The 22,656-nt window shown below is 42.1% G+C and overlaps 1 long non-coding RNA gene across 1 annotated transcript; it reads left to right on the top strand.

The window, feature by feature from the left end:
* Nucleotides 1-15,502: 15,502 nt before the first annotated feature.
* LOC143809465 (uncharacterized) lies at nt 15,503-21,828 on the top strand. The gene is made up of 4 exons (XR_013222285.1): nt 15,503-15,615; nt 18,650-18,670; nt 20,668-20,750; nt 21,367-21,828. It is a non-coding gene; the product is annotated as an uncharacterized LOC143809465 (long non-coding RNA).
* The last annotated feature ends 828 nt before the right edge of the window (nt 21,829-22,656 follow it).

Genomic DNA, 22,656 nt, shown 5'->3' on the forward strand with positions numbered 1-22,656 from the left:
TCTGGAACGAAGCTCGCCATGACCTATAGTTTTCGGCTTTGTCAGTGAACTTTACAAGTCCTTTTGTTACCAGTTCTTGGCGGGCAAACAACTTCCATGAGCAAAGAAGAAGTCAATGGTGAGGTCTATGGTGGCTTGATCAGTGTTGGTACGAGCCGGTATGTTATAGTCATGTCTAGTGTGTGGTGCATCACCATACCTGTGAGACGCTCTTGGCTTCGGACAGTCTGCATAGTACCTTTCTGGTGAAGAAGATGTCTCTTTAAGGTGAGGTGGGAGCTGTACCTTCTCAGTGGAATGGTAGCTGTGGTTGACATCTCTGTGCTGGACGTCTTCTTGTTTGTAGTAGCGAAGTTCGGGGTTGGATCGATGATAATCGGCGTAGGCTGATCGATGTAGTCTGTCGAGGGTGTCGTCCATGCTGGAGTGTCGATGGACGTACTCTGCAACACGCTGAGCTGGATCTTGCTGCTCTAGATCTGTTCCAAGAACGTTCCTGCGTCTCTCATAATCAGGATCCTTCATGGCTTCCAAGTACTCTGCCTTAGCTATTGCAGCTGCTATCTCTTTGTCTGCTATAAGTCTTTCTAGAGACACTTTCTGCCTCTTGTTCTGCCCGCAGACGTGCGGTTTCAGCTTGCAGGCGTGCGGTTTCGGCTTGCAGGCGTGCAGTTTGTTCTGCCTGCAAATGTGCATTTCCTGCTTCATGCTCTGCTTGTCTCAGCTTTAGATGCATTTTTCTCGGCGAAGGAGGACCTTGCTTTGGCTGCTTCAGCTTCAGCACGAGCGACAGCAGCCAGCTCTGCTAATGATGACCTGCTAGAGCTTGCTCGTGACCTCGTCTTGAGTGAGGATGTGCTGTTTTGAGACATTGTGCGCTTAGCTGCGTACTGCTGAGTGTTTTGGCGGGAAACTGAGTCTATGTGCGGTGGGCTTCCGCGTGGCGGGAATGATGTAGCTCTTCTTGGCGGGCTGCAGTATAGTTCTGCGGCTGTATGGTGGCTGCTGTGATACCCGAATGTGGAGCAGTGTGGGTGTTAGCGGTTCCGTACAGTCTGATTAACTACAGCCTGCGACCGGCTATCAGTTTCACTGAAGGCAGCTAATCTGTTCTTACTTTACAATCACCGCCTGCGACTGGCGGTCTCGTTTTTCACTGTTCTGCCTTCCTCCACGTAGGATGCTGTGTGGATTCCAACATATGGCTAAACCTTCATCCACATCCCAGTAAACAGACTGTGTTGATGCTTAAGTCTTATTTATTAGGGTGATGATAACATAAACTATAACGTTGAACAACAATGGTGGATAGTATTCATAGTAGATGATCGAATAGTGAATGATGTTGATGTACAAAGTGGATGTTCAGTGAATAATCATAGTGGATGACTGGTGAAAAACTGTAAAGAATAACAGCATATCAGTATATGCACATACAGGGTGCAATCACATAAATAACTGGGACATTACAGCAAGAATTATACAGAGTGCATTACACAGTAATTCTATCAGCACTGCCCTATTCTATACAAAGATGCATCTATCTACATGCAGAGTAACATTTACCTAACTGCAAGCTACAGAGAACTATCTGCCTAACTATATCAGACTATAGGAGCTGCATAAGGCTGAATACTAACACAAACATAAGATGCATTTAACCCTTTATAAACGTACCGAGATCCATTAGGACAGGGGTAGGAAAGTAAGTGAGACAGGAGCACGTGTGCCTCCCTTCAGACCTGAGGAGAAATGGCTACTGAAGCTTGTCTTCCACAAGAAGAATGAGGGCGGGACTTACCCAGAAGACATTGCTCTTCTGAGGGAAAAGTTGGTAAACAACATGAAAAGTAGGCAACTGATGACCTCCAGTGGCCACAACTTGAATAACCTGATAATTAACTTTCTGCACATTAAGTTGGGCAGAACAACTGCTGTTCACAAACGATCTCCATCAAACCTCACTGAGTTCGAGCTGTTTGCCAAGGAAGAATGGGCAAGAATTTCAGTCTCTCTATGTACAATACTGATAGAGACATACCCCAAGCGACTTGCAGCTGTAATCGCAGCAAAATATGGGGCAACAAAGTATTAAGTTAAAGGGGCCGAATAATATTCCACGCCCCACTTTTCAGCTTTTTAATTTCCACAAAAATTTAAAATAACCAATAACTTTCATTCAACTTCACAATTGTGTTCCACTTGTTGTTGATTCTTCACCAAAAATTTACATTTGATATCTTTATGTTTGAAGCATGCTATGTGAGAAAAGGTTGAAAAGTTCCAGGGGGCCGAATACTTTCGCAAGGCACTGTATACACAAATAAACTGAAGCATATCACTTCTATGCAAAAAACAGGTTATGGTACAAGATCTGTATATCATATATCATAAAATAATAAAGGTTGTATCTACCTTTGTCAAGGTGAAAATATATTTCTTATATACCTTTTATACTTTTATAAATCTTTATACACTTTTTGTACTGTTATACTTTTATACTGTGAAACAATAAGTTTTTCCTATCTGCTAGCTAATGCAAATGTAATTGTATCTAAAGATGGCTGCCAGTGTTCATTGTTCATTTCAGTTTAGAATGTGAAGAGTTAAGTTTATTTCTCTTGAAAAAGATAACTCTGGAATGTGAAGAAAGTAACCATCGAAGATGTCCTGACGAATGAGAGAGAGAGACTGAGCACTAGATGTATGCTGCTTAAACTCCGCCTAATGCATTCCTTTTTCCTAAACAATAGTACTGTGTATTCAATAAAAAAAAAGTAGTTGCTGCTCGGCTCTGGACACAGGTGAACGCAAGAGCGTCAGCAAAGATTGAATCAGCTACGTGTCTGAATCATTTCTTTTTCCGGTATCAGAAGTTCTGCGTTCACATTACAATTTGGAATGACTGGTGAATGAGGATTAATTGTCGTTATTACGGCCCCGACAATTTTGGCAGCCCAACGGGGGGCGTGGCCAGCGATCCGAGACCCTCTGGACCCATGCCTGGATGTCTGTGGATGATACCCATAGTGGCTGACCTCGAGGACTGATCACCCTCCGTACACGGTAAGTGGCGATCATGTACACTGTATATGTCACACTTGCTAGTGTCTCAGCCGTTATTGGTTTGTCTGTAGTCTCCTTGGGTCCGGGAGGTGAATGATCGAGTGGTGAGATCAAACGTGATCCTGTGCCACGCTCTGAACCAGCAACTGAGAGAATGTCGCATTCTGTGCGATCTCTGTACACCACACCTTCTCCACCGGTCATTGTACTCCATTCAACCATCCTACCTGTGACTATTGTCTAGTAGTGAAGTGGACTGAAAAATTGAGCCAGATTGTAGATTGTGGGGCAGCTTAGAGAAAGGGATAGGAGACGCAGCCTCTGTGATATTGTGCTGACAGGTAAATAAGGCGTTCCGTGAGGGGACCACCTGTCCAGGCAGGTAACTAAGGCGTTCCGTGAGGGGACCACCTGTCTAGTTAGGTAACTTAAGACGTTCCGTGAGGGGACCACCTATATTTTTGTGGAGGGGTCTCATTAGGAGGCTGCCTCCCGACTGTTTGGGATATCGTGGCAGGATAGTCTGTAATCACTGTGTTCAGGTTAGGGACAGGAAATATTGAGCGCGAGGCTCTTTTCCTAGTACGTCGAACGTGAGGCTCCGTACTGTGGAACTCAGCGTTGACGATCGCTGCCAGTGGTTTACTGCAGAAAACCATAGTATCCTGGGAGCCAAGCTGCGTATCTTAAAGCAGAAGAAGTCAGTGCCCCACAAGTTAGATGAGGATGCCGTGGAAGTCAAGACAATGGTCACGGGAGGGCAAGAGACAGTCAAGAAGCTTATCTGCGAGTTGCGCGAAGCTTAAAGAACAAAGGATGAAAATAGGTTGATGGAGAGGAAGGATCAGACAATGTAGAGCCCGTGTTTGGTTATAAAATGCCTTTGAACTGTGATGTTATAGATTGTAAAATGGCCGCCGTGCCACTGATGATGAAAATGCAGTCTCAGCCAGCGCCCTGTAATGACGGCGGAAAGAGATCTCCAGAAGTGTAGGTGTGTCCTGTTTGTGTTGTGCAGAATCCAACCTGGGCGGAGACCTGCCTTGTGTGTGTGTACGGACCGTCCTTGGGGCTCCGTCCAGACCACGGAGGATTATAGGAAAGTTTTGTTGAAATTAAGTCTGAAAACTGCTGCCGTTTGTGACTGTAGAAGATACGGAGCTTTGTGTCAGTGTTGTGTAGTATGGGGGAGGGGCAGCAGCAGACCGCTGCGAGATTTCTTTGTCAGTTTTCCTCTCTTTTCTACTTATCTACGCTACAAGCCGGAGAGAGGGGGGCAAGGTGCTGGGTTTCGTTTCTCCCTCTTGCGCTGTGGAATGCAGTGAAGGTTCTTATCTCCCTGTGTACTAGATGGGAGGGGTTGAGTGAATCCCTGCGCGACTTGCTTGCAATTTTTCCCCTCGGCGCTGCGGGCTACAGGAAGGGGGGCTATGTATTGCATTCCAAAGTTTTCTCTGTCCTTGGTTTAGTAAAGACAAGGGGTTAAATCATTAGCCCCCACCTTTGCAGCTGCGAAATCAGTGTTTCTTATCTCCATGGGCAAACACCACTGCCCCCTCCTATTGTACATGCAAGTCCAGCTTCACACTCCAATATCCCTTTTAACCCCGTATGGGAATTTCATTATCTCCCCAGCCCCGACATGCCAATTCTCAGATCAAGAGCTTGTTTTAATTAGAGTAGATGACAGACCCAATGAATATAGTCTTATAAAATCTATCCCTGTGGGACCTTTCCCTGAAGTTACTGCTCAGTTCGTAATCTTTTCTATATGTTCGGTAAATTTACTGGGGGCAGATTTATTATTACAGTTCTGCTCCAGGATACAATTCCAAGATGATGGTCCTGATAGACACAGATTCTCCCCCAATAATGCCTGTAGAACCAGTAAAAGTGTTTCTCAAACCTGGTGCTCCTTTTCCCCAAGTCCATCAGTACCCTTTGAAACATGATCAGGAGCAGTGTCTCAAGGGGCAAATACAAATGTTATTCGATAATGGTGCCCTGATACCCTGTGTTTCCCCATGTAACACACCCGTGTTTCCCGTTAAGAAAAAAAAAAAGGGGGGCCCATTCATAGTCCAAGAGTGTCAGGCCTACCTTGCCACTTATGGCCCCTTGCATCCAGGAGACGCTATGTCCACCCAAAGAGGGAATTTGCCCTGTGATACAGTGTTACACATTGCAGGCCCTATATATGATTACAAGACACCCGAGCACTGCCGTACAGTATTGCAGACTGCCTTGCAGACAGAGCTCACCTATGCAGGACATGTTACAGGTTTGCTGATTCAGCTTCATGGAGACAAATAGAGACCTGTTGCTTATTACAGCGGCCGCCTGGATAGGGTGGCAAGAGGAAGTCCCTCCTGTATTTGGACCGTGTTGTCTGTCCAGCTGTTGCTACACAAGTCTTCAGAGATTGTTTTGGATCACCCACTGATGGTCCACACCCCACACGATGTACATAGTATCCTTAACCAAGTACAACCTGGCCACATGTCCATGGCTGGACAGCTGCGACTTCAGTGTGTTATTCTCATGCCTACTAATGAGACTTTGAAAAGGTGCACTGTCCTGAACCCCGCTACTCTTCTCCTAGTTCCCCTGGATCCAAAGGGGGGAGGAGTAGGTGACATGAAGGTGACATGAGCAAGGACACTCTTTTTCTTTCTAGAATGGATCCAGAGGAACAAGATTAGGTTTCCAAACCACATGATTGTCTAGAATTGATGTCTCAGGAAACGGCTGGTCTCTAGTGTGCCTATTCTAATGCTGATTTTGAGCTTTTTGTAGATGGATCCCGTCACCAAGATGACTAAGGACGCTTCTGTACCAGATATGCTGTGGTCTCAGAACATGAGGTAATCAAGGCAGAGTTAATGCCAGCTCATATGTCTGCACAAGAAGCGTGCAAACTAGCAGAAGGTAAGACTGTAAATATCTACACTGATTCCAGGTATGCTTTTGGCATTACACACGATTATGGGCCTATCTGGAGAGCCAGGGCTCTCCTGACAGCAAATGGCCACCCCTCTAAACGTGCTGAGGCAGTCCAGCAACTTATGAATGCACTACAGCTTCCCACCCAATCAGGCATCATAAAGGTAAAGGCACATACCAAAGGCACTGATGGACGGACAAAGGGTAACGCACTGGCAGACCAGGCTGCCAAGAAAGCAGCAAGCACTCCTGTAGCCTCTCAAGTACATCACCTAGACACCCCACCATCTCCACTTGTGTTGAAAGACATCTTAGCCCGGTTACAAGAACAGGCAAGTAAGGAGGAGAAAAATAGGTGGCAAAAGATAGGGGCTTGCTCTGATACCGTCACCGGACTATGGGGGAGGGGTGAAAAGGTCTGCCTACCACAGGTACTGTACCCAATGATGGCACAGGTTCTGCACGGGAATGTGCACCACTCGAAGACGGCCATGTGTGACACCCTACAGAAACAATGGATTGCCCCCGAGTTTTCCACCTGCGCAGAAAGGCAGGTACAGAGCTGCATGATATGTGCCACACATAATCAGAGTAGGACAGTGAAAACCCCATCCAAACACACTCCCCGGCCCCTTTAACCAATTCCAGAGACTGCAGAATGATTATATTCAGTTACCCAGAGTAGGGACGTATGAGTATGTGTTGGTCTGCATTGATTTATTTTCAGGTTGGCCAGAAGCCTACCCAGTTGCCAAAGCTACGGCTAAGACAACGGTGAAGAAACTGATGGCTGAGATCATATGCAGGTATGGAGTTCCTGAAGTCATTGAAAGCGATCGGAGTTCCCATTTTACTGGAGAGATCATGTCAGAGGTAATGGCAGCACTGGGGGTAAGTCAAGCATTGCATACTCCATCCGCAGAGTAGTGGAAAAGTGGAGAGACTAAATGGAACTCTTAAGCTTAAAATCCAGAAGGCAATGGCAGAGACTGGTAAACCATGGACAGAATGCCTTCCTCTAGCTTTGTTTTCAGTAAGATATACCCCAAACAGGAAGACAGGACAGTCACCGTATGAGATTCTGTTTGGCAGGAGCCCCAATCTTGAATGTTTCTTTCCACAACAGTTGCAACTCAAGTACCAGGGCTTGACTAGCTATGTGCAGGCCTTACATGGACACCTTGCCAAAGTGCATTTAACCGTTTTCAGTTCTCTTCCAGACCCAGACAAGGTTCCTGGACACCATCCCTTTGTGCCAGGAGACCTGGTGTATGTGAAAAAGTTTGTGTGCAGAGATTGTCTCCAGCCGAGATTTGAAGGACCCCACACGGTGATCCTGGTCACCCCCACTGCAGTAAAACTTGAAGGAAAGAGCACCTGGATCCACGCCTCACACTGTAAAAGAGACCGAACCAGTGTTTAGTCACAGTAGTGACTGAAGGGAAATGTTGCTGTTTTTGACCTTGGAACTGAGGGCCATCCTCGCCCCTACCTCTTCGGCCCCTATTGTAAATAAGAATTCTGGTCCCATTATTCTCTGGATAAACCTGACAGCCCCGGTGAATATCTGGCGATTTGATTTCTGTGATGTAGTCAAGTGCCTTGAGACTGAACGGGTGGTAAAGGGGATCATCCAGTTTTATATGTGTGTTACCAGAAATGACAACAATAACTGTTATTATTAGACAGATGCTGCCTGGAACACGGGAGATGATTGGGGATATAAACCTAGTGAAGCCATGTTCCCAAGGATGGGACGGGTAGGAGTCTTCGTGAGAGAATGCATCTAACAGCCCTTCTGCAACCACTTAGGGGCTGTAAATGGGGTAAAAGTTGTCACCCCCTCCTCCTGAATCTTGAAAGCCCCCAATCTGCTGATCTGCAGACGTTTGTACTGGGAAAATATTATAATTATGTATTTAATAGTGGATACCATGGGAATTTAGGCCATATACAGCTCCAGGATATTAGTTTCAGACCAACCAAGGCCCCTGTTACCAGTACACCTAAAACAGGCCCAGGTGAGCGTTTGCAAAATATAGTCAATGAAGTGATACCCATTCCAGGTCTCAGTTGGCAAGAGGTTTTCTCCATAGAAACACAAACAGCCCCAAGGAAAAACCTATGGTTAGAATGGGTGAGATACAATGTAAAAGTCCAGAACATCTCTGTAGGATGTATTGCTTGTGCTGCTGCGAATACACACCTATACACACATGGACTGCTTTTCCCTGATGACAACATCACTGCCTGTGTTATGAATCTGTTGAAAGGTTTGAAGCCCACTGATTGCCCAGACTATGTTCCACTAATTCATGAGAAACCTAAACTAAAGGTCCCAGGAGAAGTAACCGTATTAACTGACAATTACACCTGCTATAATTCCCACGACACCACAGATACACCAGTAGGGATCTTCGAGACAAGTTTCTGCAGGGAGAACAGTTCTTTAGATACTGACTTGCTAATTAAACATACACATTATATGTACGACATTTATTGGTTATGTTGGGATGGTAAGCTCCGTCCTAGGTTGCCTAATGCCTGGATAGGCCAATGCACGCTTGTTAAACTAGCCATGCAGTTCAAAATTTTACCTTGGGATCCAAAGATACCTGATGAACCTACCAGAAAGAGGAGAAGTCTCGATCAGCTCCATATGAGTTATGAAGAAGATCCACTAGTATATATTGATGCCATTGGGGTGCCAAGGGGGGTGCCTGACCAGTTTGAAGCCCAGAACCAGATTTATGCCGGCATTGCTTCTATAATCCCACAGGTGCAGATTAATAAAAATGTTGAATGGATCAATTACATATATATTACAGTGAACAAAGATTTGTCAATTTTAGCCAAGATGCCTTTCAGGGTATAGTTGAGGATTTGGGCCCTAACACTTGTATGACCCATGCTGCAACCCGACCTAAGAGAACTACACTGAATCCTGTCCAGACAAGATCACATGCAGTGATATAAGAAGCTGACACAGGATTGTGGTTGGTGGATAGTGGGGACATTAACTTTTAGAAGTAGGCTGACAGTAATCCTTTTGGGAAGGAGCTGTAGACCAGCATGTCATGTCGCCCCCACCACCAGAGAACCAACCACATCAGGTAGGGTAAGACAGATACAGGAGTATTATCCCTGGAGGCCCTCTGATTAGCTAGCTATGCAAAAACAATTGGCTGACCCTGAGAACCAACCTTTCTCATTCTACAGACAAATAATGATCATATGTTGGACGTATAAGTGCACCTGGGCAGGCCTAGGTAGTTAGTGAGCACAAAAACAGGTGACGTGCTAAGACGCAAATTAAGATTTTCTACAAATGTGACAAAGGAGAGAGTGTAGAGCTATACTTTGGACGGTTACAGCTGAAATAGGAAGACATGGAGTACAGTCCCATAAACCCACTTGATGTTAAAGTATTGGTAAATACATTCATTGACGGTATGACCAAAGACTTACGAGACGAAATATAGACAGCCAGACCTGAATGGCGAAATGTAGATCCAAAAGACCTGAAGGTTTCTAAAGAAGTTGAACAAATTAGGACAATAAGACGACGTGTCATGTATGCTGGAGCAGACACATCTTTCTTCTCCAGTTGGTTAGGTGGGATCAAGGGATTCCTTCAATAAGTTTGTTTAGTACTGATTGCTCTCCTTATAATTGAATCGATAATCCTCTGTTGTGTTATTCCCTTGTATAAAAAGGTTATTGCCAAAGCAACTCCGACTGGCACCTTCCTCAATCAAGAAGTAGACCCACCAGAGTACAATGGTACTGATCCAGGGGAGATCCCTAAGTATATTCCTCTCAAGAGAGTAGACAAAACCCCCCATTCTCAGATGATGCCAAGAGATTTAGTTTAGGGACAGTGGGAGAACTCCATGTGAGGTTAGTGAAGGGTTCAGCTGCCTGGAGGCCTCTCGCTAGGGGAGAGTTTCTGAGGTGTCTGGATGAAGAAATCCACCTCCCCTTTTCCCATCACATGGACAGTCTCGAAGGATCTTTCTTTAAGGGAAAAACTTAGTGTTTAGGGGGGATTGTCAAGGTGAAAATATATTTCTTATATACCTTTTATACTTTTATAAATCTTTATACACTTTTTGTACTGTTATACTTTTATACTGTGAAACAATAAGTTTTTCCTATCTGCTAGCTAATGCAAATGTAATTGTATCTAAAGATGGCTGCCAGTGTTCATTGTTCATTTCAGTTTAGAATGTGAAGAGTTAAGTTTATTTCTCTTGAAAAAGATAACTCTGGAATGTGAAGAAAGTAACCATCGAAGATGTCCTGACGAATGAGAGAGAGAGACTGAGCACTAGATGTATGCTGCTTAAACTCCGCCTAATGCATTCCTTTTTCCTAAACAATAGTACTGTGTATTCAATAAAAAAAAAGTAGTTGCTGCTCGGCTCTGGACACAGGTGAACGCAAGAGCGTCAGCAAAGATTGAATCAGCTACGTGTCTGAATCATTTCTTTTTCCGGTATCAGAAGTTCTGCGTTCACATTACAATTTGGAATGACTGGTGAATGAGGATTAATTGTCGTTATTACGGCCCCGACACCTTTACATCAAAATGTATTATTCAAGGGTACAAAATAACATAATAATGTATGCAAATTGCCTCTTCTATGGTATGTCACTCTCCATAAGGAGAAACGATACCCCTTAGACCCCATAATAATGTAAAAATTCTTAAACCAGGGGTTGTTAGATAAAGTGAATAAAAAAATTTAAGCCAATGAGGTCAACATCAAAACTCACATTGCTAAAGTAAATATCTGCCCAGATAACACTTGCAATCTCTGAAAGGTTATAGCATATGGAAAATCCACAAAGACCCAGGAAGGGAAGATCAGAGCAAAGGCACAAGATAAGAAAGAAAGAGTTAGGCCATGTGCACACGTTCAGGATTTTTAGCGTTTTTTTCGCGTTTTTTCGCTATAAAAACGTGATAAAAACGCGAAAAAAACGCTAACATATGCCTCCTATTATTTACAAGGTATTCCGCATTTTTTGTGCAAATGTTGCGATTTTTTCCGCGAAAAAATCGCATAGCGGAAAAAAAAGCAACATGTTCATTAAAAATGCGGAATTGCAGGGATTCCGCACACCTAGGAGTCCATTGATCTGCTTACTTCCCGCACGGAGCTGTGCACACCATGCGGGAAGTAAGCAGATTATGTGCGGTTGGTACCCAGGGTGGAGGAGAGGAGACTCTCCTCCACGCACTGGGCACCATATAAGTGGTCAAAAAATAAGAAATAAAATAAAAAATAGTCCTATACTCACCCTCGATGTCCCGCGCAGTGTTCCCGCCTCACCGCTGCACGCTGCCGTTCGGTTCCTGTAGCTGATGTGCGGCGAAGGACCTTGCCGATGACGTCACTGTCCTGTGATTGGTCGTGAGCGGTCATGTGACCGCTCACGTGACCGTGACGTCACGCTAGGTCCTGTGCGCACAGACCAGCTATAGGAAGACGAACGGACGCCGCTGATGAGATGTCTGGGTGAGTATAAGCATTTTTTTATTTTTTTTATTATTTTTAAACATTCTATCTTTTACTATAGATGCTGCATAAGCTGCATCTATAGTAAAAAGTTGGTCACACTTGTCAAACAGTATGTTTGACAAGTGTGACCAACTTGTCAGTCAGTTTTCCAAGCGATGCTACAGATCGCTTGGAAAACTTTAGCATTCTGCAAGCTAATTACGCTTGCAGAATGCTAAAAAAACGCGAAAAAAACGGAAAAAAAACGCAAAAAAAAAAATGCGGATTTCTTGCAGACAATTTCCGGTTTTCTTCAGGAAATTTCTGCAAGAAATCCGCAACGTGTGCACATACCCTAAAACTACCAAAGCAAATCATGTAAATCAGGTGAAAAATATCAGGAAAAGCTGTCAGAAAACACAATGAATCACAGAGAGGGATTACCTGTCATAAGATGAATCAGCGCTCATGGCGTGCTTGCAGCCAGGAGCAGAGTAAAAATTGTGAAGAAACTCTCGTTCAGAGACCAGCATGGTAAACTACTTCCAGGTGAAACACTACAGTACAGTCCACTTGTGACTCTGATATCTGAGTCACATCAGGATCACCTCCAACCCCAGTGGTTAACGTCTGGTGACGAGGGTCTGGATTCTGTTCGGACCCTACTTTGTCCTTCCCAGATCCAAAATGAAAAGATTTTGGGCATTGGTGCAGATGCTTTCCTTCTCTAGATTTTGTGAATCTTTGGAGCAGTCCTCTGATGCCCATGGAATAGAATGTGTGAGCAGCTCTGCAGAATGGCCCATCGGTGCTTCCCCTCAGTCAGTTGGATATTTGGAAATTTGTGGTACAGGGAGAAACAAGAGTGATTGGTGTGCTGCCTCTAAGGATTGTACTGTGTGTGACGTATCGGTGGAGGAAGAGGAGGAGAGGCCACTTGATGCAGCACTTGCCACCCACTTGAGCACATGCTCTTTTGGAGCCTTGTCTACAAGGCAGACCGCTGTGCAGCTCCAAAATAAATTAATTAGAGTAGCCCATCTAGTAACAGATGTTGTCAGTGGTCTTTGAATAGGGTAATACAGTGTTTGCTCAGTTGAGGTTTCATTAACATTAACACCTAACCCATGTAGACATCGAACAACAAGCCTATTCTCCCTTCCAGAGCGACCTCGCTTTTTCCCACTCATGTTGTATGTACCCTTCCCCTCTTGTATCCAGCTGTTTCAGAACATTAGGCCCAGACCTGTCAGTCACCTGTCACTAAATGAACAGTCACTATTTATTTTCTTGATAGTGTGTCTAAACAACACTTTTATACCTAACGATTTTTTAGAGGAAATGTGGCCTTCTGATATCTCACTGAAACACAGTTTTATCACAAGCTATTTGGATTAGCAAATTGGCCCTCCTGGCTGCACCCCAATATTTGGGCTAATGTTTTAAAGTGGAAATCTGGCCTTATGATCTGTCACTGAAACACAGTTTTGTTCCAAACAATTTGGATTAGCAAATTGAGCCTCGTGACTGCCCCCAAATATTAGGTCTAATGATTTTTAAGTGTAATTGTGGCATACTGATTTCTCAATGAATCACAGTTTTATCACAACCTATTTGGATTAGCAAACTGAGCCTCCTGGCTGCACCCCAATATTAAGCCTAACAATTTTAAGTGGAAATTTGGCCTTCTGATTTCTCAGTGCAACACAGTTTTATCCCAAAGAATTTGGATTAGCAAATAGGGCCTCCTGGCTGCACCCAAATATTAGGCCTACAGATTTTCAAGTTGAAATCTGGCCTTCTGATTTCTCACTGAAACACAGTTTTGTCACAAACGATTTTGATGAGCAAATGGGGCCTCCTGGCTGCACCCCAATATATACTTATAGGCCTAATGATTATTAAGAGGAAACGTGGTCTTCTGATTTCTCAATAAAACACAGTTTTATCACAAATAGTTTGGATTAGCAAATTGGGCCCCCTAGCTACACCCCAATATTAAGCCTAATGATTTTTAAGAAGAAATGTGGCCTTCTGATTTCTCACTGAAACACAGTCTTATCACAAACAATTTGGATTAGCAAATGGGGCCTCCTGAGACTGCAAAAGAGTTTTAGCACAATCTTGTTAGATTTTTGAAGATCAATTTCACACAGGACAGGATCCTATCTAGGTAAATGACAACTTCACTTTCAGCAGCAGCACTAGCACTATGTCTGCACTATGACACTGAGTAAATGGCACCAGCAAAATAAGATGTCCACTTTTTATATGGACAGGGACATATGACTTCGGCAGCCAATCACAGAAGATCTTGTGTCGTGACATTGTAGATGGTTTCTGCGCCATGATTGGCTGCCAGAATGTACACACATTAAGTTATTAAAGGAAATTAAAAAAAAAAAAAAAAAATTACACTCTGCAGCTCCTCTGACCTAGGCACACACCCTCCCTTCATCAAACAGGTCCCCCATCCCACCTGCTAATCATACTGCACCACTATCCTAGCCAAAGCCATAACAAAAGGATTACTGAAAATGCGATGCTTTATCAAACTGTGACCGAATTTTGCCAACTTTTAGTAAAAATGCTCAGGAAACCGAACACGAATCCAAATGTGTTATGCTCGTGCCAAATTTGAGATTGGGAAAACATTTTCTGAACAAGTTCACTCATCTCTGGTCACAACATCCTGATGTCATGAAATACATTGTAACTTTGCAGTAGCGCAGCTAGAGTTCGATGGGCCCTGGTGAAAAATTGGGACCTGGGCCTCCACCTGTATGTTGGTCAGATGTATGGGCCTTTGTAGCATTCTAGAGCCTTAAAGAACATGCATATTCATTGCTGATGTAATAATGTCCCCCTGCTCTGTCTCATTCCAGTAATAATGTCCCCATCCTGGCCCTTTCCTGAATCAATATCCCCCATCCTGGGCCTCTTTCTGTAATAATGCCCACCATGCTATAACAATGTCCCCATCCTGGGCCTCTTCCTGGTATTATTTCCCCCATTTTAGGCTCCTTCCTTGCATAATGTCCCCCATCCTGGGCCACTTCCTGATATAATATCCCCCATCCTAGTTCCTTCCTGCAATAATGATTCCCTCCATCCTTGGCTACATTCTATAACAATGTCCCCCGTCCTGAGCCTCTTCCTAGTATAATGTCCCCATTCTTAAAAATAAACAAAGCATTATTCTTACCTTCCGAGAATCGAGTTGCAATAGGCATTGATGTAGGAAGGCCACACTGGCATGGGCCCAGTTGCGGCAGTGCGAACAGTGGTGATAGGAAGATGCTTGACAAGGAACCTTGAGGAGCAGAAGGGCTGGAGAAGTGAGCGGTAAGGTGAGTATAATAATTATTAAAATGTTTTAACCTTTTGATGGTCCTTTTAGGTTCAGCAAAATGGCAGCCATGGCATTTGTAAATTCAACTCCAACATATTTGCCCACTTATACTCATTAGGTTTCCCAATAAACATCAGGTCGTATTTTCAAAGCATTCTATAAAAACAACTGCGATGGTGTCATAGCATGCACAGTGCCCCATCAATGAGAAGACCCCACAGAACAACCAGACTTTCCTCAAGGGAGTCATAAGATGCGTCTATTTACCAGTCTTTGCCCAACATGCCAATCGTTTTTATCTCTTCTCAACCAAGGAGCAGAAAGATGTGCCAGACTAAGCAAGGTTGTGGCTATCATTTGAACCAAAAGAGGAGATACTTGGTTACCTACCAACCTGCTGAAGCAGGGAAATGTGAGTACCCAGATATCACCTCTGCAAATGCCTTTTTGGGTGGTGCTATAACAGTAGGTTTTATTTCCAAATAAAAAATTTACAAAAATTATTTCTGGAATGAACTTTAAGTCTTTGTGAAGATGACTGTACCACATAAACAGAATGTCAGGTTGCACTCTCTGTGTTAACGGGTCAAATCAGGGCACGGCTCAGAACTGGCTCCCATTAAGTAAGGTAGGTGTGGCGAACTCGCTCATATATAAAGTTTTCCTGGCACAATGTAAACAGTGAAAGCAGTTCTTCCAAAATGTCCTACCTCCTGCTGCTCCTGGTCCTCTGTCTACAATTCTCTGGTGAGTCCTACTACGTTTTTGGCCATTTGGGTGAGAAAGGCTACGTCCATTTGGTGGGCTTCGTAGGGTCACCTTGAGTTTTTGGGGGTAGTATTATTGCAGGCATGTGTTTCACAGAGCCGAGTTTAATTAACTCATTGAGAGTTTTGTTTACAGTATTTAGGATATTTCCTGTCAATGGAAGCCATAATATATATATATATATATATATATTTATATATATATATATATATATATATATATATATATATATATATATATATATCGGACGAAAACATAAAAGCCTTGTCGAATCTTAATTTTAAGAACGTTTTTAAAAAATGTTATGTTTGGAACATCTGTTTTATATATTTTAGAGGACATTTATTTATTATATTTATAACTAGTTAAGTACTGTTTTCTCCGGTTCATAAAGATCTATAAGGGTAACTTTTTACAAGCTAAAAGTATTTGTTGCCATAGTTTTATTCCTGAATTGTTTGCGAAGATTCGCCTGATTAAGAACCTCTTTGGTCTGTGCCAAGGGTGAGGCCTGATTTCTTAGGAACATACATGCTAGTATTATGCGTGGAATGTGGATTTACGGCTCATCCTCGGATGCTATTAAAGATGAGGCATTCACTGATTTTCATATTCATTACTTTAATGAAAAATCTACTTCCTGTATAAAATTAATTTGAGTGTTGTCCTAGCTTTATCTGAACATAGTTTAGCTAGTTTGACTTGTAGTATGAATCATTCGCCAAGGAATGCTCATGACATACAGAAAGACTTATCAAAAGCATAATATTAGCAACATGACTTGGATGGACAGCTGATAAATATTGTATTATTCACTCATGTTGTATTTCGCTACTCGAGATTTCCCGAGCACGCTCGGCTGACCTCCGAGTATTTTTTAGTGCTCGGAGATTTAGTTTTCATCGCCACAGATGAATGATTTACATCTGATAGCCAGCATAAGTACATGTGGGGGTTGCCTGGCTGCTAGGGAATCCCCACATGTACTTATGCTCGCTAACAGCTGTAAATCCTTCAACTGCGGTGATGAAAACTAAATCTCCGAGCACTAAAAAATACTTGGAGGACCCCCGAGCGTGCTCGGGAAATCTCGAGTATATTCGCTCATCACTAATATTAACAAGTGGATGGGGCCTTTCCATAGTTCAAATCCCCATAGAGAGGAAAGAGAGATTCTGGGGGATCAATTTCAAGGGGGCCAGTGACAGTGTCCACTTCCTTGGTGACTACTTAGAGCATACTACGCCTATCTTCTCCATCACAGAGGCATGCTAGGCTGTTAAATGACAGGGAGAGAAAGCTAAACCAGACCCCCAAAAACTCCTGCTGAGTAACCTACTGGATATAAAGAATGATCAATTAATACCGCTACTTTCCTAGATGACCAGGGAAGTAAAAACTATCCCAATTTACACCCAAGATTTTAATGGTTATTATTACTATAAACACTGGCGCTTGCAGGAACCATTCTATTGGGTGGCAGCTGGATGGGAGCCCTGAGAACCACCTCCTACTTGAAGGCATCTGAGGGTCTTCTTTTGATTAGTTCATAGTAAATATAAGAAAACTGACTGAACAGAAATCTAGTCTGAACTGGTGCATAACCAAAAAGTCTTACATAGCAAATAGATAATGGCTGCACTCAATTTTACTGTGCTAAAGCAAGAAAATGTGCAATACATGAAATGTGAATAGCATAATGGCTTGGGAAATTTATGAAAAAACACATGAGATTCTTAGCACAAGATTTGGCCAAATGTTGTGAGCCCATCCACCAAACGTCAAGGTAATCTCAAAACGGATGGGTACCTGAGCTGACTGCCTAGTGTGAACACTTACCTATGGCTAATAACATGATAAAGCCTGCTTTTATAGGAAGCTCAGAACCAACTGTGTCTGGATGTAGTTAAAATCACAGCATGGTGAAGGGCGGGGCGTTCAAGTCAGAAAAAAATAGTACATAGTAAATATAAGAAAACTGACTGAACAGCCATCTAGTCTGAACTGGTGCATAACCAAAAAGTCTTACATAGCAAATAGATAATGGCTGCACTCTCAAATGGCTGCAATCTCAAAACGGATGATTTTAACTACATCCAGACACAGTTGGTTCTGATCTTCCTATAAAAGCAGGCTTTATCATGTTATTAGCCATAGGTAAGTGTTCACACTAGGCAGTCAGCTCAGGTACCCATCCGTTTTGAGATTACCTTGACGTTTGGTGGATGGGCTCACAACATTTGGCCAAATCTTGTGCTAAGAATCTCATGTGTTTTTTCATAAATTTCCCAAGCCATTATGCTATTCACATTTCATGTATTGCACATTTTCTTGCTTTAGCACAGTAAAATTGAGTGCAGCCATTATCTATTTTCTTTTGATTAGTTGGCCTGACATGACATCTCAATCACACGCCAATGATGACACACCACCAGGCTGGCTAATCAAAAGGGGAGCAGGGGATACTGACAGGTAGGAGCAACTACAGATTACTGACTTGGCTAATGGAGCGGGTGTTGGGAGTCTATTCTCACCGACTCCATACACATTAGATGAAAGTCTGCCGAATACGACACCAGCCAACCATTGGATGCGTATCGGGCCTCAGGGGAGAGAAGGATCGGACAGATAGTATTTCAATATCCAACCCTTTTGTTATCAAAGGGGATAAGGGAAAGTTAGGGGTGTCTGTGACAACACAAAACGAGTTATGTTCTCATATATATGGGGAAGTGGGGAGAGAGAGCTTTCTGCCAAATTTTGGCCAACATCTCTCTCATGTGTATGGCCAACTTAAGACAACCAGTGAAACTGTACTAATCAAAATGCCATTTTAGGATGTATAACCAACTGGAAATACCCAGATTTTTCAGCCTTATTATATTCTCATCACACAAAGTTTGCAAGCAAAGTATAAATGGTTTGGTGGCCAAATACTGGCATTCTTAGAGGTTTTATGTTATCTTCAAAATTCTTCCTTTATAATTAATATCATCTCTTCTCTGTGTTACAGGATCTCTTTGTTATTCATACAGTAAGTATACAAGACAGTAGAAGAAAGATGTTATAACTGCACTGGTTAGGATTCGGCAACAGGAATCTTCTTGACTTCAAGAACTAAATGCTCAAGTTCTACAAGATGTGACTGGTTTATACATGTCCATGATTCTGTTTGAATTGATTGGAGGGCCTCTGCCCATCAACATTTGTAATCCCCATTAATCATAACTTTAAAAAGTCTGCACATGGAAGAACCCAATTTCTTGAAAACCAATTAGTAAGTTATCACCTATCCAGAAGATAGGTGATATCTGCACTGGACAGTCCCTTTAAAGATCCATTACCTAAAACAATTTTGTAATTCAAAAGCATTTACGGCTCACATTATGTATGGCCTTCCACCACTTCTACAGAACCAAACTTACCAAAGATAGCTATACTTTAGATGCCTCCTGATTGTATAACAAGTACATTGATGTTGAGAAGAAGAGAAAGTAAGCAAGAAAATCTTAGTTTTAAGAGCCAAAGGAAACATGTGGGTTTCAGCTTTTTCAACTCCTTCTTCTTTAACTCCAAGTCTATTTTCTTTTTTAACTAATATGGTTTTTTGTCATTCTATTTCGACTCCTTCTTACTCATTCTTCCACTCCTTGTTTTGCTTTATTTGACCCATTTGTTTCTCAATTTCTCTCTCTCATTTTTACTACTCAATCTGCTAACCCTTCTCCTTCTTCTATTTCCTCTACTCATTCTTTCAAATGTGCTTCTCATTTTTCTTCTCCTTATTCCTCTACTCCCTCTTTTACCACTCCTTTTTAATTTTTCTTCTACTTTTTCTAGGAATTATTTTAATTTTACTTCTCTTAATTTCTACACCTAGTTCCTCTGCTTCTTTTACTAATCTTTTTTCTACTAAGTACTCTACTCTTACGTAACTCCGTCGTCTTCTAGTCATTTTTTCTATTCTTCATTCGCATGTGATTGCGATTTACATTGAAATCTATGGCGAGTGAGTATTGTGCTACTTGTGACCAGTGAGAGAAAAACCAACAAATTTGGAAACATTTGCAAATCTGTGCCACAATTGAAGGAAGTTGCCCTTCACGGTGCAACACCATAGGAAATCATTAGTTCCGATGTTACAATGTGACAATGCGATTTCGGTGCCATACAACACATGTTATGTAGACCCAAACAACTTTTTCATCTTTTACTTTCTTCTTATAATTCTCTTTCCTTTTCCAAACTTTATTCTTATCCTTTTTTGTTCATTTCTTACCTCTTCTCCTTCACTTTAAAGTTTTACTGTAGAACACTCATTGCCCACAATATATCTATGAAGCTAATAAAGGTGAATTGTGAAAAGTTATTTATGAGCATTGACCAACATACACCAACATCTTCTCTCAGACTTTACAAAGAATGCATTAACACTTTATTCCCTATTATAAGCAAGAATGAGAAAGAACGAGGACATTTAGTTTTGACTCAAGCGTCACTCTGATGAGGCTACAGTTTTTGCAAAACTTATTAACACCTACAAACTTGTTTTTTTGCCCGCAGACATATCTGGTCTAGTAACATAATTGATTCATTTTGTTATACAAAATTCAGGAGAGAAATTTAATTTTGACATGGCATTTGACCACAGATGGTGAGGATCAGATATTTTTTTGGTCTATTTAGTAAGAACTTTGAGAAAAGATTAGGAACCCCTTTCTAAATAACCTCAGTCAGCTTTTTCTGGACAGCTTTTCACTAAAACGGGCTTAAGAAATATTAGCAATTTTAGCAAATCAAACAGATTATGGGTTAATAATTAAAATAATAATAATTACCCCATATCGCATAAAAAATGAACATGTGATTGAAAATTTTAGTTCTGAATATCCATTAATCTGAGAATGGAAGCAGATGAGTGAAGCGTGTAAGTTACCAGCTTGTGTCTGAATTTGGTATTTGAGATCCTTCTTTACGAGTCTTTTCCTTACACGACTATAACATTTTTGGCCTTCCTTTTTCCGAATACAGATGAGGTCCCAACATGGGGAATTGTGTGTCTGGCACTCATGGGTACAGTTCTGGTCCTGATATTCATTGCCTTTGCCATCGTGGTAAGTTAAATGGAAATTTTCACAAGAAAGGAAAAGTTCTAAGGGTTTTCTTGATTGCATTTTCTTTAAAAATTAGACCAGATCCTTCTGATACTCGACCCTCCCTCCCTTGACCTTTTATAATCCATGGCCAGATTAAAATTTGTGAAGGCCTCTGGAATAATTAAAGTCTTTAGGACTTATGGAGACAGCCAAGTGTATGCCACAACCAACCATGAACCAACCTTCACCTATTATTGGCTGTATATCATCAAAGGATGCTTATATTCTCATAAAGTGGAGTTCCCAACATGAGCACTGCTCATACATTGGCTTCCATGGGGTGAAACAAAATAATATTCTGGTAAGGGTTCTATAGAAACATTGGCCTTGGCAGAAAAAGGTTGGTGATGGAGGATCTTTTCCTCCTACCAATCACCTCCTTAGTAAATTGTATTACACCTACTCTGATATTTACCATGTGATAATCTTATTTTTGAAGGACCATTCTTCCCTCTCAAAAATGTTTTCGCCCTAAATATTTTTCTAAGCCCAATATTTGTCATTTTATCTTGCCATTTGTATCTCTCAAGAATGAAATTTGGTATTGACGGCGGCCTTCATCTTTATCTTCCAGCTTGCTCTTCGACGTAGACACCGATGAAAAAAGATGAGGAACATCAAGAATAATTGTACATGAAGGGATGTTGCAGTATCAGATTTCCTTAAGGCTTTCTACAGATAAAAATCAAATGTTGAAGTCCGTAAATGATATTTCACGTTAAATTTTTGGGATTCTTTCAATCTTTGATAATTCTCTAGATTTAGTCATCTTTTTATCACTGGCAATCACTAAGAGAAATATATAATTGAAATAGGTGACAATTGTTCAGTTGACACTGAATTTTTAAATCGAGGCAATCTGTTTAAAAGCAGAAAAATAAATGATAATAAACTGGTGTGAGAAGTGGACAGTAAATATACCAGGGAGTTTTACATAGAAGAGATCCCAGAGTCCTTACCAGAAGCCACTCTCACCTCCCTGGACATTCAAATCAAGGTTTCACCTATTTTTTCAGCTCCTCGAAGTGCACTCACTTGGATGTCAGTAGAAAAGAAACTGATCTGGCCATGGGCATGCTCAGTGTCAATTTTCTCAGAATGGGGACATTCATACTATATATGGAAATTTTAATAACAAAATTACTATTGCTAGAATTTTCTCAAAGAGAAAAATGTAAAAATAAAAAAAGTTAATTGATTAAAATTCTGTCTGTTTTCTGTATTTTTTTCTTCATTATTACATATTGATACTATCAGTGCTTACATTGCTCCGAATCCCTGATGGACACTCTCTGATCTGTTTCTTACTCCAGTGGTTACTGCAGTGAAGGGATGCAGCACTCTGTCAAGCTCCACTGACTCTATATTTTGGTTATCAGTAGGGTTCCTGGGGTTACTTATCCACAAATCACATATTAATGACCTATCAATAGCCATGAGTGGTACAATACAAAGCAGAGGAGTATTGAATGGCTACCTACCATCACATGTAAGGCATGTCACTTTCTGAAGGAGAAACCCTTTGGACACTCATACAGCCAAAACCGATCACATGCCTTGCACTGAGGAGGGACAACACCCGAAACATCTTACATCAGCATAGGGAGAGCATAATATGAGTGTAGGGAGAGTGAAAGGAACGTATGAGATATTTTTATTCCAAAAAGCTCTTTTAAGAGCTCATGAGGGTGAAGATTAGTTTTTGGTTAGGTGGAGACAGGGCCGGCGTCAGCACCTGGCGTACCCGGGCAACTGCCGGGGCCCTGAACAAATGGGGGGCCCACTGGTGGCCGGGACACCATGGAGCCCTGGCTGCTCCCCCAGCAGCTTCGGAACTACTTCAGCTCAGCCGTCACTTAAACAA

Source organism: Ranitomeya variabilis, chromosome 2 (assembly GCF_051348905.1).
Source record: "Ranitomeya variabilis isolate aRanVar5 chromosome 2, aRanVar5.hap1, whole genome shotgun sequence".
In the NCBI taxonomy this organism is placed as follows: domain Eukaryota; kingdom Metazoa; phylum Chordata; class Amphibia; order Anura; family Dendrobatidae; genus Ranitomeya; species Ranitomeya variabilis.